This window comes from Rousettus aegyptiacus, unplaced genomic scaffold (genome assembly GCF_014176215.1).
Source record: "Rousettus aegyptiacus isolate mRouAeg1 unplaced genomic scaffold, mRouAeg1.p scaffold_m13_p_6, whole genome shotgun sequence".
Lineage (NCBI taxonomy): Eukaryota > Metazoa > Chordata > Mammalia > Chiroptera > Pteropodidae > Rousettus > Rousettus aegyptiacus.
In genome coordinates this window covers 23,067,633-23,083,685 of record NW_023416309.1, presented here as the reverse complement: position 1 = coordinate 23,083,685, position 16,053 = coordinate 23,067,633, and the positions used below count along the sequence as shown (strand labels likewise).

The following is a 16,053-nucleotide window of genomic DNA, read 5'->3' as shown; positions in this document are numbered from 1 at the left end:
GGATGTTATAAAAGAAACTAATGGGTGAGAGGCTTTCAGGGAAGACGAGGGAGGCCCCTAAAAGTGGGCCGCATTTTCCTGCTCCCTGAAGAATGAGAAGAGCCCAGTCATGAGATGAGAAAGGAAGCAGGCCCGGAAGAGCTAGAGTGAGAGGAACTGTTGAGAGGAAAGGTTAGAAAGGCAGGCACAGGCCAGATCATGCATGGCCTTTTAGGTCACAGTCAGGAGTTTGGATTTTATTCTAAATGAGAATAATAAATGGATTTAAATAAATGGATTTATTCTCACTTCAGTGAGAAGCCACTGAAGTGGTGTAAGCAGAGGAGTAACAGGCTCTGATTTGCTTTTCTAAAGTATCACTGATATCACTGAGACTGCTGTGAGGAGAACGTGCTGTGGGAAATATGAGCAGTACAGAAGACCAGTTAGGAATCTCTGAAATTCTCTGGGAGGGAAAGGATAGTGGCTCAGACTGGGGAGGAATCAGCAGAGATGGAACAAAGTAGACAGACACAAGTGACATTTTGGGAGAAGATGAACTTAAAACATGTTTCCTTTATACCATTTCCTAGGGTATTTATCAAATCCTGATTTGTAATATTGACAATTATGCTTATATGTATCTCAATTTCACACCACCAGGATTATAAATTTTTGACAACAGAGACTTATTCATCTTTAAATCCTCAAATCTTTTCAATACCTTGACCAAGTGTGATTTCAATAAATATTTGTTCAATAGAATAAGAAAGTACGGCCACTCCATCCTCCTTAGAAAAGCTTCCACCTGGGGCTGGCAGAGAACTTGCACTCAGCTATCTCTGATGACTGGTCATTAAGCCCATGGCCTCGAAAGCAGCAGCATGTAGCTAAGCCTGTGGTTGGTGAGAGGAACACCTTGAGGGACATCTGTGTGGCTCATCATGAAAGCAGTGTTTGACAGATGGCAATATACCAGCCATGGCTCCCTTCGGGAAGAGTATCAGTAACCATGGGAACCACAAGAGACCAAGGATCAGGCCTCTCCACCAAACAGGAAGATGCAAGGTGGGGAGAGCATAAGAGAGCCCTAATATAGGCAGACAGGAGTGGTTTAGGGCCAGATATGACTTGTGGGGGAGGGGAGGAATGTGATCATTTATTGTTCTCTAGTGCCTAGAGCAAATTTATGAATCTTAACATTATTTACATATAAGGGTCTCATAAAGTGCTCATCCACTTAGACTTTAACATCCTAATTCAAGGTGTTCCAAACCCTTTATAGTGAGTCACTACTTGGCTGGAAAAGGAGAAAAGAGAGGCACATGTACCCACTATATATGGAGAACAATTTATAATTCCAATAAAAGTGAGTCTTGAATGAGGGAGTTCAATCTATACCTAAATCAGCCACATTACAGAAGGCAATTAGCTGGACTTCAAGGCAAGATAGCATTAAAAGAGCAGGTGTCTTGGATACCCTCTACCCACATCTTACTCTATACAGATAGCAGACTCCAGGACAGTACCAGAAGGTAAGAATAAGGAGTAACCATACAATAGAAATTGGAAGGATTTCTGCCCAATTGACTTCTAAGGAGCCAAGTGAGAAAGTCATTGAAGACCAGTGACTGCTCATTTCCACCAGGAACAGAGTTTGCCTGGGATGTACACCGGATGCTCCTCAGCACAGATGCCCATGATGTGTAGTAATGAGAGCTGGCCTGACTTGGGACAGGGTGGGAAGAACATGTTGTAGAGCCACTGGAAAGCCATTAGAAAACCAGCATACTGTCATGGACAAGGATTAGCCCCAGTGACTGTCCCTGGCTTAGGATGGACCAGATAGATAACACTGAGCACAGGAAAAACTTTGTTTCTTTGCTGCCTCCAGCCTGCTCAACCAGGCCATTTCAGTTTTGACACCACAACAAGAGTGACTGGCCTTGTGACATTAATGTGAGAGGGAGTGGGGGGAGAGGGTGCAATTTCTAAGACCAAACATTGGTACATCTTCAGTGATGACATCCCTAACCAGCACCCTTATCTCACCTTCAAAATTTCTCTCAATCCATGCTACACTGAACAGCTTTGCTTGTCTACTCTGGAACTGTAGAGCCCCACCTTGGTCCATCACAGAGCCTAAGATTATCCAAGTATTTAGAATATACTTCAATCTTTGGCCAGCATGAATCCTTTTTTTGTATAAATCAAGTAAACACAGACCATTGAACATACGGTCTATTAAAAACCTTAACACATAGAAAAGGACAAGCAATTAGCTAAAGAAATATAGGAAGGGTCTATTGAAGTAGATATGCTGTAAGAAACAGTAGAAGAAAGAAATCTGATCCAGGTGCTTGATCATGCAAAAGAAGATAGTGAGAGTATATAAACTAACATTGGATGAGGCTATAAGTAGGCAAATTATTTAATCTCTCTAAGCTTCTATATTCTTATTTGTAAACTAGGGACAATTACCTCCCACAATGGGTTGCTGTGAAGCTTAAATTAGATAATGCTCGTAAAATATTTTAATCACTGTGCCTGCCATCAAGAGAGCACTCAATAAGTCCCATCTATTAAGATTGTTATTATTTAAAATTATGTTTATGTTGAGCTTGCAATAATATAAAGAAATAATAACATTATATTATTAAGGGGAAAGTGCAGGATAGTAACCTGAAATATAGTCAATGAAAATTACGAAAAATAACAAATACGTGTAACTTGAATAAACTTAGGCCTTCGTCCTCATTCTCTCATTTGAAATACCTACCACCTTAGCACAGTGATACATCTGAAACATAAATGTGATTTTGAGAAAACCATGAAAACAATACGGGTGTTTAAGAATAGAGAGGTAGTTTACATGAAATATTGGCGTCTTGCGGCAAAACAAAGAGTCGCACCTCTTATGGCAACTGCTCAAATGTTTTTCTGCCTTTCAGGACCCCAGATCTTTTCCCTTGAGGTGCTTTTTCTTCCCCTCTTACAGGGCTAGCCATTGCGCTCTGCTTCTTTCCATTGAATTTCCATCCTTTGTTCCCTTCCACTAACTATGTGGATCTATCTCAGGAACTACCCTGTTTTTTATGGGGCGGGGGGGGGGGAGGGTTGGTGAGTGAGCATTAATATGTCAATATTTATAATTTAATAATTGTGTCTCTGTCATCTAAAGACAAGCAACATCATCCTCTTCCATCTGTAACAACAACACACGGAGAAAGAAAATGGAAAGAAGACACTAAACAGAAAACAGTAATTGTCGCTGGTTAATGGGGCTCTAAGTTGTTGCCATTTTTCTACTTTCCTTTGGTTTCCAATTTTTCTTACACTGAAAATATATTACTTTTTTTGGTTAATTGAGATAAAGTTCACATGCCATAAAACTCACCTTTTAAAGCATACATTTCAGGGGGTTTCATTATATTCATAAAGTTATAAAACCATTTCCACTATGTAAATCTAGAATCTTTTCATCATCCCCCAAAGAAACTTTGTGCCCATTAGCTGTCATTCCCAGTTTCCTCACCCCTTAGCTTTCTGTATCTATGGATTTACCTATTCTGGACACTTCTTATAAATGGAATCATACACTATGTGGCCTTTTTTGTCTGACTTCTTCTACTTAGCATGTTTTCAAGTCTGTTTATGTTGCAGCATATATTAGTACTTCACTACTTTTAATTCTGAATAATATTCTTAGATATATTGCTTCTATAATGGGAAAATATTTTAGTTTTTTAAAAAGAGTAATGAGTACATAAGAATAACTCTTGCTTATTAATTCTACTAGAAGTACATGGATACAATCCAATAATAATAAATAATTTTTGACGATGTAGAAATTTTTTTAAAAAAACACATATTTATAAAGCATAGTGAGCCTGTTAAAGCTGTCTTCTTCTGACTCAAACTCTCAACTGAAAAAACAAAGGGAATCTAAATGATATCTTGCTGAGTATCAGACAGAAATTGAACCATGTAAAGAGACAGCTGTGTATACCCAGGATACATGCATACAATTCTATTTCAAACAGAAAAAGAAAAATTCTTGGCTTTTAAATTTTGAGTGTTCAAAAGGAATACTTATAATAACTGAAATGAGCAATTTAAAGAAATTGTTTAGAAACATAGCATGTGAACTATTCTATGGCAATCAATTATAGTTAAGATATTTTAAGCTTGAATCAATATAGTATAATTCAGCTTTACATTCATCAAGAAGAAAGAAGTTCCAAATTTGTTTGTGTGCATACTGTATATGTATATGTGTACCTACTAGTCACAAACACATAAACATTGATACATATTCAGTATATAAATTTATGTTACAATCTTTACTTGGAAAGGCAGTTTCTATATATTTTTAATTAAAAGGGTGATAGCTCGATTAAAGCTGACTTCAACTAGCTCATATAAAGTAAAGGTTCAGTGAAAAATCGAATTCTATAATGGAGAGACTCACTCAGGACACAAAATCTGAAGCATTTCAAACACATCCGAGGGTGCGGTGGGGTGGTGAACAGAAGTGGAGTGCTTGTGGTGTTCTTGATGTAGGTGCTAGTTACGTAGATATGTTAAGTGTGCAAAAGCTCATCAAACTGTACACTTGTGATCTTTACACATTTCTCTGTGTATGTTATACTTCAATAATTTTTTTTAAGTTAAAAAAATAAAGTAGCAGAAGACCTTATATAATGATTTTCGGAGAGCCTGTCGTCTTCATGTGGGTGAGCCTTAGCTGGATCAGAAAGCTTTGGCAATAATTAATAATTAAAACATTGGTCAATCTTTAAAGAGTCAAAGTTGTAAGTGCTTGTTTGAGAAAGCTAATATCAAGTCTGTAGAACAGACATGCTTAAAAATCCATCCTTATGAAGAAAAGTCTCTATAGTGTTCTGTAGCAACTTGTTCATTGAAAACATTCTCTAAAGATGTTACTGGGTCAGCTTTTGTCATACCAGGCAGACCACATCCTGTAAAACCTTCTAATATGATGGCAATCAAACAATTGCATTTAATCATTTATGAGATTATAATATGCCAGGTAGGATTAGGTTATGCTCTGATTGAGGTAAATGAAGAAAACTGTTCCTCCCCATCCCCAGGGTATCTTAGCAAAGTTAGACCATAAATGCAAAAGCAATGGTGAACAAAAACCAGACTCCTTAAAATCTCATATTTTATTTAAGCTTATTGGCTGACATCAACATATATATTCTAGCCAATATTTTCAGGACGTGTTCCTATACCTTCCAACTCTAGGTAGTTATTACAGGAAAGATTGTACATTTTTTAAAATGATGAGGCACTGTTTGTGTGAGTAGAAAATGATACCATTATTCTGGAGTGCAAATGGCACTCAAAAGACTTTAAACTATCCATAACTTTCATCCAAGTGTAAGAATTTATTCCTAGAAAAGTAATTAGGGTATACAAGTAGATTCCATTAAAGCAATATTCATCATACCACTATTTTTGGAAACGAAATACTGAAACAACAAAAAAAGTCCATATTATAGGAGATTATACAGCTATCAAAAATGTGTTATAGGAGTACTTTTATTGATAGATGTTCATGGGAAATCATTAAAGAAAAATATTACAAAAAATTTACAGACTTAAACCATTCCTTAAAAATTATGTGCCTAAATACACGCAGAAACATTTGGGATAGCTACACTAAAATGTTAATGCCAACTAGAAGTATAGAATTATTATTTTTATGTACATATTCCATCTTTTCTATAACAAACATGTTCTTTTATAATAAAGGAGTTTTACAAAAAAGTGAGAGTGGGGAAGTAAGAAAACCAGGGACAAGAATATTCATCTTTCATTATGTGGAATGAATGTCTACTCTTGATCTTCTCTCTGCATACCTAGAGAGCTTCATGGGAAGTGCCTTTCCTATGGTAGGAAATAGCCCTGCTGCTACTGAAAACTTTCAATTCTGAGCAGCCATCCCATTTATCAATAATATCATCTTGGAGCTCAGGGTCATTCAGCTCCTTTGACTTACGGCAAAGAATCTAATACCTCAGTAGGCCCCAAAATCTACATAATCACCGGCCCAGAACAATACAGCAAGGATATGCCTTCTGGACACTAGGTATAGGAATGAGCCAATGGGATAGCCTCCTACTTTAGACCAAGTTATCAGACTTTCGGAGATTTCAATTCTCTTTCAGAAGAGAGTCCCTAGTCTACTTCAAATAAATAGATTTTTTAAAATATTAGAATTTGAAATATTCTAAGAGTTCACTGTTGATTTTTGTTTGATATATACAAAGGGAAACAATTTCCCTTCCTTGAAGCCTCTTTCCAGGAGCCTTAATGATCAGTTGCCAAATTTAGCTTTGGCTGCATCTCTACCATGTCTATTACTACTCCATGTTGCTGATGGGAGGCCGAATCTCATCCCCATTTGAGTGCAGAAGAACAGACATCTTGATAAAGGGGAACTTGGTGAACCTACATTGAAAAGTGCCAGGAAAACATACTGTACTGAATGGAAGCACATATCTTCATGGTTTATGGTACTAAAAGTATATTCACACAAAAGAATCAATAGTGTTGGTCATATTATATGAGAAATAAAAAGAGGAGAGGGAAATATAGAGAAGACAGTCAAGAGAACAGCTGTGTGTTAGAATCACTGGGGGAAATTTGCTTTGTTTTGTATTTTGCTGTCTGTATAAGAATGTTCTTGGCAGCGTTATTCATAAAAGCCAGCAACTAGAAACAACCCATCAATAGTGGAGATGATAAATAAATAATAAATTGAGGTTTATTTATACAGGAACATTATGCAGCACTAAAAATGGATTAACTACTACTACATATATTATGAATACATTTCACAACCATAATATTGAGGGGGGGGGAAGCTAGACACAAAAGAGATTTCAAACAGCTCAAAATCAGGCAAAACTAATCTATCGTAAGTCAAGATAGTGGTTATCTCAGTTGTATAGTGACTGGATAGGGACTTAAGAAGATCATTCCAGGTGCTGATGATGTTCTGTTTCTGTATGTAGGCGCTGGTTATATGGGTGTGTTCGGATTATGAAAATTATTTAAGTCCTATATGTAAGATTTGTGTATTGTTTTTTATAATTCAAGAAAATATTTTAAATTCAGATTCCTGGGCCCTAAGCCAGATCTACTAAGGTTGTAGGTTATACATTTCCTGGGGTATTCCAATGTATAGCAAAGGTTGAGGCTCACTGAACCAGATGATTTGCACCTAGTAGTGTGCTGGAGCCCATCCCCTATTATGATTAGCCCATGAGAACCAGTTGTTAAATTTCTAAGATTTTTGCAAGCCCATTAAAATAGGGTCAGTATTAAAAATTCAATTATATAAAGTTTTGATTAAATAAATTATACTAAAAGCAAAGGTACCAAATACTCAAAACTCAAAATTTTCTATTTGTTTTACTACATTTTACTGTTATCTACATTTTTGAGGTTATTTATGCTAATTTTATTTATATGGAAGAAATATTATATGGTGGTGTGCTACTTGTGCCATCTCTTCCCTACTCTATACTCGGTGACAATGACAGCTTGAAACTGGCCATAGTGTGAGTATTTACTCCATACAAATTGGCAACCGCTATACAACAGCTTTACTGTTCTGTTAATTGTCTTGACTTACAAAAATGATTAAAAATGTTAATAATGTAGATTAAATTTAAAAGTGTGTTATATGTGTAGTTGTTACATTGTAAATAGTACATTTAGGGAAATGTCTTTCCAGTATTTAAAAGCAACTATCTGGTTAAGCAAAAAGTCATTCACATATTTGATGAACAAATACGGTTCTGACATATGTCTTTGTTTTTTCACTTCTGTTTTATTCATTAACATAAAGGAAAATATCGGCCAACATTTATATGGGAAATGCAGCCCTTCAGTGACTATAACATGAGTAGGCTTTGGATTGAAGAATTTGGCAAAAACCAACCAGCTACATGGCATTTACAATAAAAAATATTATATATCTTATTGTTATTTTTAAATTGTATGCTATACACATTCTTTTTGTCAGTAAAATTTATAATTGACTTATGTATGCACATAAATGCATTCCTTTTTTTTTTTCCACCAGAGAGCTAGTTGATTCACCAGCATACCTCTGTCTACATTCCTTCCGTGTTTAAGATTCCATGAGTATTATGATTTAAGAAACAAGCAAACAAAATAAGGTATGAGTCTCAGGGCCTATAAAGCCTGAGTTTCAGCATAAGATATATTAACGACTATACTTTACAACCTCACTACTAGAAATGTGGTCCTTGGACCAAGCAGTACTGGCATCAATGGGGAGTTTGTGAGAAATGCATAATCTCAGGTTTTACCTAGAACTCCTGAATCAGAATCTGCATTTTATCAAGATGCCCAGGTGATCTGTATACACACTCAAATTTGAGAGGTACTGTTCTTAAACTCCTTGGTATGAACTGAACCTTATATAACCAATTTGAGATTAGTAATAAGATTACAATTTAGCAATTAGTACTTTTTAAGCAATTAAAACCACTTTAGCCACTTCATATAGTACCAGAGAAAATACATAATTACTAAGCCTAACCCTGAAGAAAAGGACATACTTTTTGCAATATACATTTGTCAAATATTGAAAGGAAAACTGCACTACTAGGAAAATAAAGGCTATTCTATGCCACTTGGATTACAAGGGAAAAAATGTACAAGAAAGAAAAAATTCACAACTGTAGCTTTCCTCCATGTGTATGATGAATAGGACTTGTTCCCAGAGACTTGGTTCCAAAAATTCAATGCAGGGCAGCAAGTGCCCACATGACAAAGTGTGGCAGCTGGGGAGAAGAGTGTGATGAAACACTTCCCAGAGATGTAATTTAGGCCAAGGTAGTTATCAAGTGCTGTGGGTGAAAGGGGGAAATTGTAGTGCTTATGTTTTCCTATCAATATATCAGTCATCAACACAGGACAAAAAGAAAAGACAGGGCCAGCGCACAGAAAATACCCAATGCTAGAGTTAATTGAAATAATGACAGGAAAGTGTCATGTAGTTTGAAATTGAAAGCAAAAATGTTCTGCTGGCAAAAATAATCTCTGGAAATATTTCCTAGTTACTTGGTTGAAAATATTGTAGTTGTTCTGAGATGCAAAGTCTTTGTAGGAAACACAGTACATACTTAAACAGTATCTGTAAGGAAATGAGAGCCACAAATCTTCAACAGGAGCTTGGTATTAGTTTGTGGCAGAAACCGAAACAGTAAAATAATTCAAGTAAACTTTGGCAACCCTAGAATGTGAGGAAAACAAATGTAATTGTGACTGGGCCATTGGTACCCAGAGAGATCATTCTGCCTGTTTTTAATCCAAGATAAAAGGTTAATATAACTATCCCTTATGATATCAGAATTCAAATGACTCTAGTACATTTAGGGGCAAAATGATAAGACTGCCATAAGGTGTTACAACATTTTCCTTGAAATAATCTAAGAGGAAAACTAACCCGTATTGAGCACCTACTGTGTGCTCGACATGTGTGATTTCTTAACATCCTCATAATCCTCTGGGGAAGTGATACTACCCCATTTTATGGGTTAGCAAAATGAGGTGCAAAGAACTATTTCACCCATGTTGTATAGATAACGAAAAGCAGGAGCGCCACAGACAAAATTGAAAGGCTTTCTACTTGATTAAAAGAGATTGCTCATCAAAGACAGATTGGAAGGGATCGGAGTGGGGCTGTTATGTTTCGAAAGGGGGGAAAGGACTGTTCTATATTTGTGTCAATGAAGATAAGTGAGGGTTCTCCTAGTACCCAACATATCTTTACACTACTGGATCCTCTTATCATCCATTTCTGTATGTATTTTTAGGTTTAGATTTATTTTATACTTGAAAGTTGTAATTTTGGCTAAGTTGGGGGGTTTAGAAGACCTGGCACTTTTCAGGCAGTGTTATGTAATAGAATTGAGCTCTGGACTGGGACTCAGAAACCTGGGTTCAGTTCCAGATGTGTCACTTATTAACTATGAGAGTGGGTAAGTTATACCACTTCTCTGGGGGCAGTTGTTTTTTCACCTATTGGTTTAAGTGCCCTTAAGAACCTTTCTAGATCTATGACTCAACACTCCATGAACCAACGGTTTAAGATTGTGACGTCAATCAAAATATATTAGAAATGACCTGAAGAGTTAACAAAAATTTATTGAGGCAAGCCTGCTATGTGGTTCAAGTTACATTTAAAATTTTTTTTTTTAACCAAGAATAATTTTTAACTCCTATACTCTACCATCTTCAATAATAACCCGGAATGAAAAGGTTTAGTGTCCCTCAACCCCTGGAGTTTCTTTAAAACAAATATATATATTCAAATTCTTAGGCAGATTTGGATGCCAATCCAAGCTATCTCCTATTAGCTGTTTTACTTAATATATCTGAATTCCATTTTTTGCTTCTGTAATTTTGGAATCGATAATGAATATTAGCTGTAATGCAGTAAAGTGTCTGGCATCTAGTAGGAGCATAATAAGTGCTGGTCATATTTATTCCAGTGGTCATTAGGGGTTTGAACAATGGCTGGGTAACAATTCAAAAGAAATTTCTCCAAGAGGATGGAGCCTGAAATGGTAAGTAACCTTATTAGCACTGGGAAAGTGTTATTAACTGTGTCTGTGCAATAAAATCAGGTGTAGAATGGAGAAATGGAAAATGTTTCTTCTGAACCTATTGATGTCTCTTCCTATCTTTGTAAAACTTTCTAATTCACCCTTTAGTATATAAAACCTTATCAAAGACATGTGGATGTACTTGATGGGACAGGTGGAGAGAGTATTTGAAGATCAGTGTGTCCTTGGACATTTGGAAAGGGTGGCTGTCATACATACATTTCATTTCAATGTCTTCATTTGCCCTTGCCTAATATCTGCCCTATGTGCACAGGAACATAAGGTTCTACGAAGAGGAGGAGGTGACTTCACTTTGTTTATAAACTGAAAAACCAAACAATTCTGAGGCTGACGTATAAAGAACCAATCCATACATACCCAATTCATTTGAGTGACTGCCTCTTGCCTTCCTACCAAAGCTTTCCCTTTTCCCCCGCCCCTCTCCCACTGCTTACACACTCCCCCACTTCCTGCCCCTTTCTACAAACACAACTTTTTGTAATATATTTTTCCTTCCTTCTCCAAGTTTTGTTTTAATATTGTGAGGTTGGTGGGAAGTCTGGGTGGAGAAGGGATGATGAACACAAGAATAAGATTCAAATCACTTCTACTCTTTGAACCCTATTATATAAAGCCCATTATTTGAGGCCTTCAAATAATGAGATTGAACTGCCTATTTTCTAAAAGGAAGACCAACAGAAATATTAAAAGAAGACTCCTGCTTTCTACAGGTAAATTTCCTGAGCAAAAAAACTATAAAATTTCAAATGTTTCCAGCCATGTTTTGAAATAAGTCAAGCATAGTAAGCAAAGCCTTCTGAAGTTCAAAAGGGCAAGGAAATAAATGCTAATTAAATTCTTATTAGAGATACTATTCGAATTCTAAATTCTCTTTGGTGCTAACATTATATGATTCAGAATATAATTATACTCTTTAAGTACTTATAGGCTTATAGTTGCTATATTGATATATTTATGACATACCATTGTCACAGCTAACCAAATATTGGTTGATGCTGAGGTATTAACCTGTAATGGGATCTTCTCGGTATAATAGTGCTCTTATAATCTATTTTGTAACGATACACTATATAACAAATTTTATAGAGCAAAGTTGTTATAGGGCAGGTTATATAACAACTCTTTCAATGCTTAAATGTATTTCTTAACTAATTAAGCTTTTAGGGCTATTACCTTGAGTTGGTGGTATCAGTACATTAAAAAAAAGGATGATATATTAAGGTTTTCTTTAATAATTTGTTCCTCATTTCATTTTTTAATTACCCCTCTGTATAATACTCTCTAAGAGGGATTAACTCCGGTTACAAATTATTCTACAAAAACTAGGTAAGAGGGGGAAGAAAAGGCTATCAACCTAGGCAAAAATTGAAAATGTCCTACTTAGACTTTAAAGATTAGCCATTTTCAGGACTTTGGTTAGGAATTATCTATTTATTATATATTGAAATATATTACATAGCACATTTCAGACAAATTGAGGTTCCAGAAGGAATGCAGTTATTTGTAAGCATCATGCCAAATTGTAATGCTTTCTTAAAGATGCTGTGCAGATTCAAGCAGCTCACAATCTTGTTGAAATTGCTTTTGAAGCAATAACACCTTTGAGTTTGAGATTCAGTAATTTAGTGGTTCTCGGTGACTGTATAATCTCTCCCTATTCTGTTGAAATTTTATATTCTGTCCTTTTTTAAACTCTCACCCATTTATCATCTATCCACACAAAATATGTACAGAAATTTTTTTCCATGCATACATGGAATTACAAAATAATGCCACAGAATAGAAAATGCTGAACTTCTTATAAATGTACACTTGACCTCTCATTCAGCCTTTTGTTATCTATGATATTGATTTATTCTCTAATTTTTCATACATGGATTACTATCTTGCTTTTTAAATCTGTTTATAAGATCCTTAAGACCAGAGAGCCCATGACAAAAATTTTCTTAAATCTTTGACAGTTCTATGCCAGAAAATACACAAGAAAACTATTATTTCACTGTTTTACTTAAGAGAAATGAAATTTATCCTTTTGCAACAGCTAGGCAATTGAATGTTATGATATGAGTTGTAATTACCAAGTTAACTTAGGCAAGTCACTTAAACTTTCTTGGCCCTAGCTTCCCTGTTGGAGAAAAATTTTTTCAGTTAGAGAGTTTAGGTTTTAGAATAAGATGGAACTTTTTTTTAAAAAAGCCTATATCTTCTGTTTATTAGAACTAGGAATTGAATGGATTATCTAACCTCTCTGAACTTCCAATTCCTCACCTGTTGTTTGTGGATCAAGAGAGTAGTTTTATTTCACAGGGATTTTTATTTTAGGTGCAGAATGAGAACATAAATGTAATGAATGCAGCACACGCAGAGAAAGAATGCAGCACATTACCTGAACTTTGGTTCATACTCAAAAATGTCAATTACATCAAGTTTCTTCCAGCTCTAGAGTGCTAAGATTAGTATAGAAGTAAATTTTAATTATCAAGCACCCAGATCTCTACTATACTCAGCTATTTAGGCATCACTTTGATCCACAAAGTAAAAAAGAAAAAAAAGGAAAAAAAAAAGTCTTATAAAGGACAAACTGATTCAAGATCCATTTTAGTGCCAAAATGTTCATGATTCTATAAAAAAACGACAAAGACAAATTGTTTTAAGACAAATGACTATGAAAACTTCAAAAACGCATGCTCAGAGACACAAGATGTAATCAATCTGTGGTCATGGGTTTGCACGAAAACACTAACCTGACTTGCTGGAAGTGAAGAACAGAACACTCTGCTCACAGCTGGACTTACCTACATAAAAGAGAGAAATACTTTATAAATCCTACTGCTTACCAGGAGCACATGGGGAGCCACTAAAATTTTCAACATACATTGTTTTTTTTCCTCCAAAAAGGGGCAGAACCCGCTTTACTTTGCAAAGTTACCGGTGTTAAAGTGGCATTTCTTTGGGTCAAATACGTCCTGAAATAGCTAGTTTAACATTTTGTAGCATTTGTGAAAATATATTTCTGAGCATTTGGGGATGTTACAAAAAAAGCATTTGGCCACAAACCCGAGGATGAGAAGAAGGAAAATCTGTGTGTGTGTGTGTGTGTGTGTGTGTGTGTGTGTGATTTTCTTTTCTTCTTTTTAAAACATTTTATTCATTCATTCATTCATTCATTCATTTTTCCCCCTTCCGCCTCCACCCTCTCCTCTGGTAACCACTAACAAGGAAAATCTTAAGGACATTTTATAGTGCAGAAGCCATAGAAGTGAGCACATTATTTCTCCACAATAACATTTTTAGACAATATTGTCATAAGCAAAAGACCAAAAGATTTTTGTCCATTAAATTATATTTGAATATTTAATAAGTTATGTTATTGAGCCAATGACATCAAACTGTGTTTCCATTTCTATCTCTTGATCACACAAAGCCTTATGTAGTGACATGAAAAATAACAATCAATGGACAAGTTTAGTAGAATATCAACCATGATTTTATTGCTCCCTAAGGTTTTTTCAGTCTTCCACAATTGGGATGAACTATTTAAACTTCTTTCCCCTAATATGTCCAAATATGAACCAGGAATCTCAGAGGAAACCTTGTTTAATATGATAATTTACTGCCCACTTCACCTGCAGAGTAGTATGTAGACATTATTTATATTGAAAAGAACCTGTGTTTATTTTCTAGCAACCGTTGACTTTCTTAGCCATCTACAAGGTTATTGGACATGAAATATAATTCCAAACTTCTAAAGAGTGTTTGTAAACAAACTTAGTGTATGTCTGGAAAAGCTTAGAGCTTGCCTGACATTAAACAAACAGCCTATTGGCTGTTTATATCTGATGATAGTGAGAAAACAGTTATACAAAGATGAAAACTACTTATAACAGTATTTTTCCAGTTACAGAGGATCCAAAGTACAGTGTAGATCATACAGCATGCCTGGGTTGGGGGTGGGGGAGCCCCAAACTAGTGAAATCTCAAGTCGAGCATCTGGCTGGGGTCCAAGAGAGCTGCATGAACAGCATAGGTTGGGGAAAGTTCAAAGTCAAAGCTACTCTTCTGGTCTTCCCAGATCTTCCTAGGAAGGTCTGGGTGACTGTGTACATGTCAACCTACATGCACCCCCTCCTCACCTCCCAAAGCAAATGTGTACAGTCAGCTCGAAAGGCACAGCTTGTGTGCTGACGTGCAAAGCCAAGTCAATACCCTGGCTTGGCCCTCCCTTCTAACTTTCTGGCTTGTCCAAGTCTAAATATTGACATTGCTCCCCAGTTGAGATGTTTGATACTGCTGAGGATAGAAATGGCACAGTTAACAGTAGGATCTAATATATTTTTACACAGTTGTGCCTTCCTTCCACTTCTTTTTTTGGAGAGAAGGTTGGATTCCCTTGTCTGCACACCTCCTACCACCCCCACCTCATTGTTCTCCCTGAAAGCTTAGCACAGCAAGACAAGGTAAGGTGTTTTGCAAGCCCCTCAAGGCAGCTCCTACTGTTGTCACAGCAACTCACAACAGACTCCATAGATACTGGGTTGGGGGTGGGGAGCGCCAAACTGGGCTGACCAGTCAACTCTCATGGGAGTGCAAGTGCCAAAGGGCGAGCATATCCCCCGTTTCAAGACCTCCAGCTCCCCGCCACTGTCCTTTCAAGGAAAAGAGCCCTCTTGTCGGCGCGACACCACCCCCTCCCTGGTGCAGCCAGCCTGCTAAGGGTGCCTGTTGTTCATTTTCTCAGTTCCAAGTTAGGGGTGCGGCTGGGCGGGCTCTCCTAGAAATCTCTAATTTGCCTCAGACGTGAGGGTTCCTGGCCTCGCAGAGAAGCAAGGGCGGCTTCTATGGCAGCTGGGTCCCATAACTCTCTCTTGGGACGCTGCTGGCCGCGTGGCGCGGTCGGGGCCCCCACATGCCACCCGCTGGCGCCGGGGCGGTGGGGGATCCGCGGCGGCTGCTCGGAGAAGTTTCATACCATAGCGCACTCACGACACAGAACCTACCCTGAAGCCGAGCGAGACGCGAGCTCTCTCCGCCTTCAAGGGCTGGGCGGAGCGGGGGGGCCCCCGCCACTCAGCAGCAGCCACGACCGCGCGCGGTCGCGAGTGTGCGGGGCCCCTGCGCGCGGCGTGCTGCCCGCCGCCCAACTTTGCACAAAGGCAGCATGGCACTGCCTCGCCTGGCGGGCTCACCCAGCTTCGCGGCCGCTCTTCCCGGTCCGGGGCGAGAGGGTCTCGCCCCTTTCCACCCACTAGCCCTCCCCTTCTCCTCCTGCCCCCACCCCGCTCCCAGGCGGGCCAGCTGGGCGGAATAGAGAGCCCTGCACAGAGCTCCGCCGCGGTGGCGGCAGCCGCTCACACTGTGACGTTAGCAGCCTTCACGG

The 16,053-nt window shown here is 37.6% G+C and overlaps 1 protein-coding gene across 5 annotated transcripts in view; it reads right to left on the bottom strand.

Annotated features, from left to right (window-relative positions):
• Positions 1 to 16,053, bottom strand: part of RHOBTB1 (Rho related BTB domain containing 1) — a 109,189-nt gene that overhangs the window by 44,719 nt on the left and 48,417 nt on the right. For 2 of the 5 annotated variants that reach the window (XM_016127631.2, XM_016127630.2), the window contains one exon: positions 13,421 to 13,471. The exons of 1 other annotated variant lie outside the window; for it this stretch is intronic. The gene's annotated coding sequence lies outside the window, so the exon portion shown is untranslated. Of the gene's footprint in view, positions 1 to 13,420; positions 13,472 to 15,673; positions 15,976 to 16,053 lie in introns of those variants that run through there. 2 more of the 5 variants (XM_016127629.2, XM_016127632.2) reach the window with 2 other exon arrangements.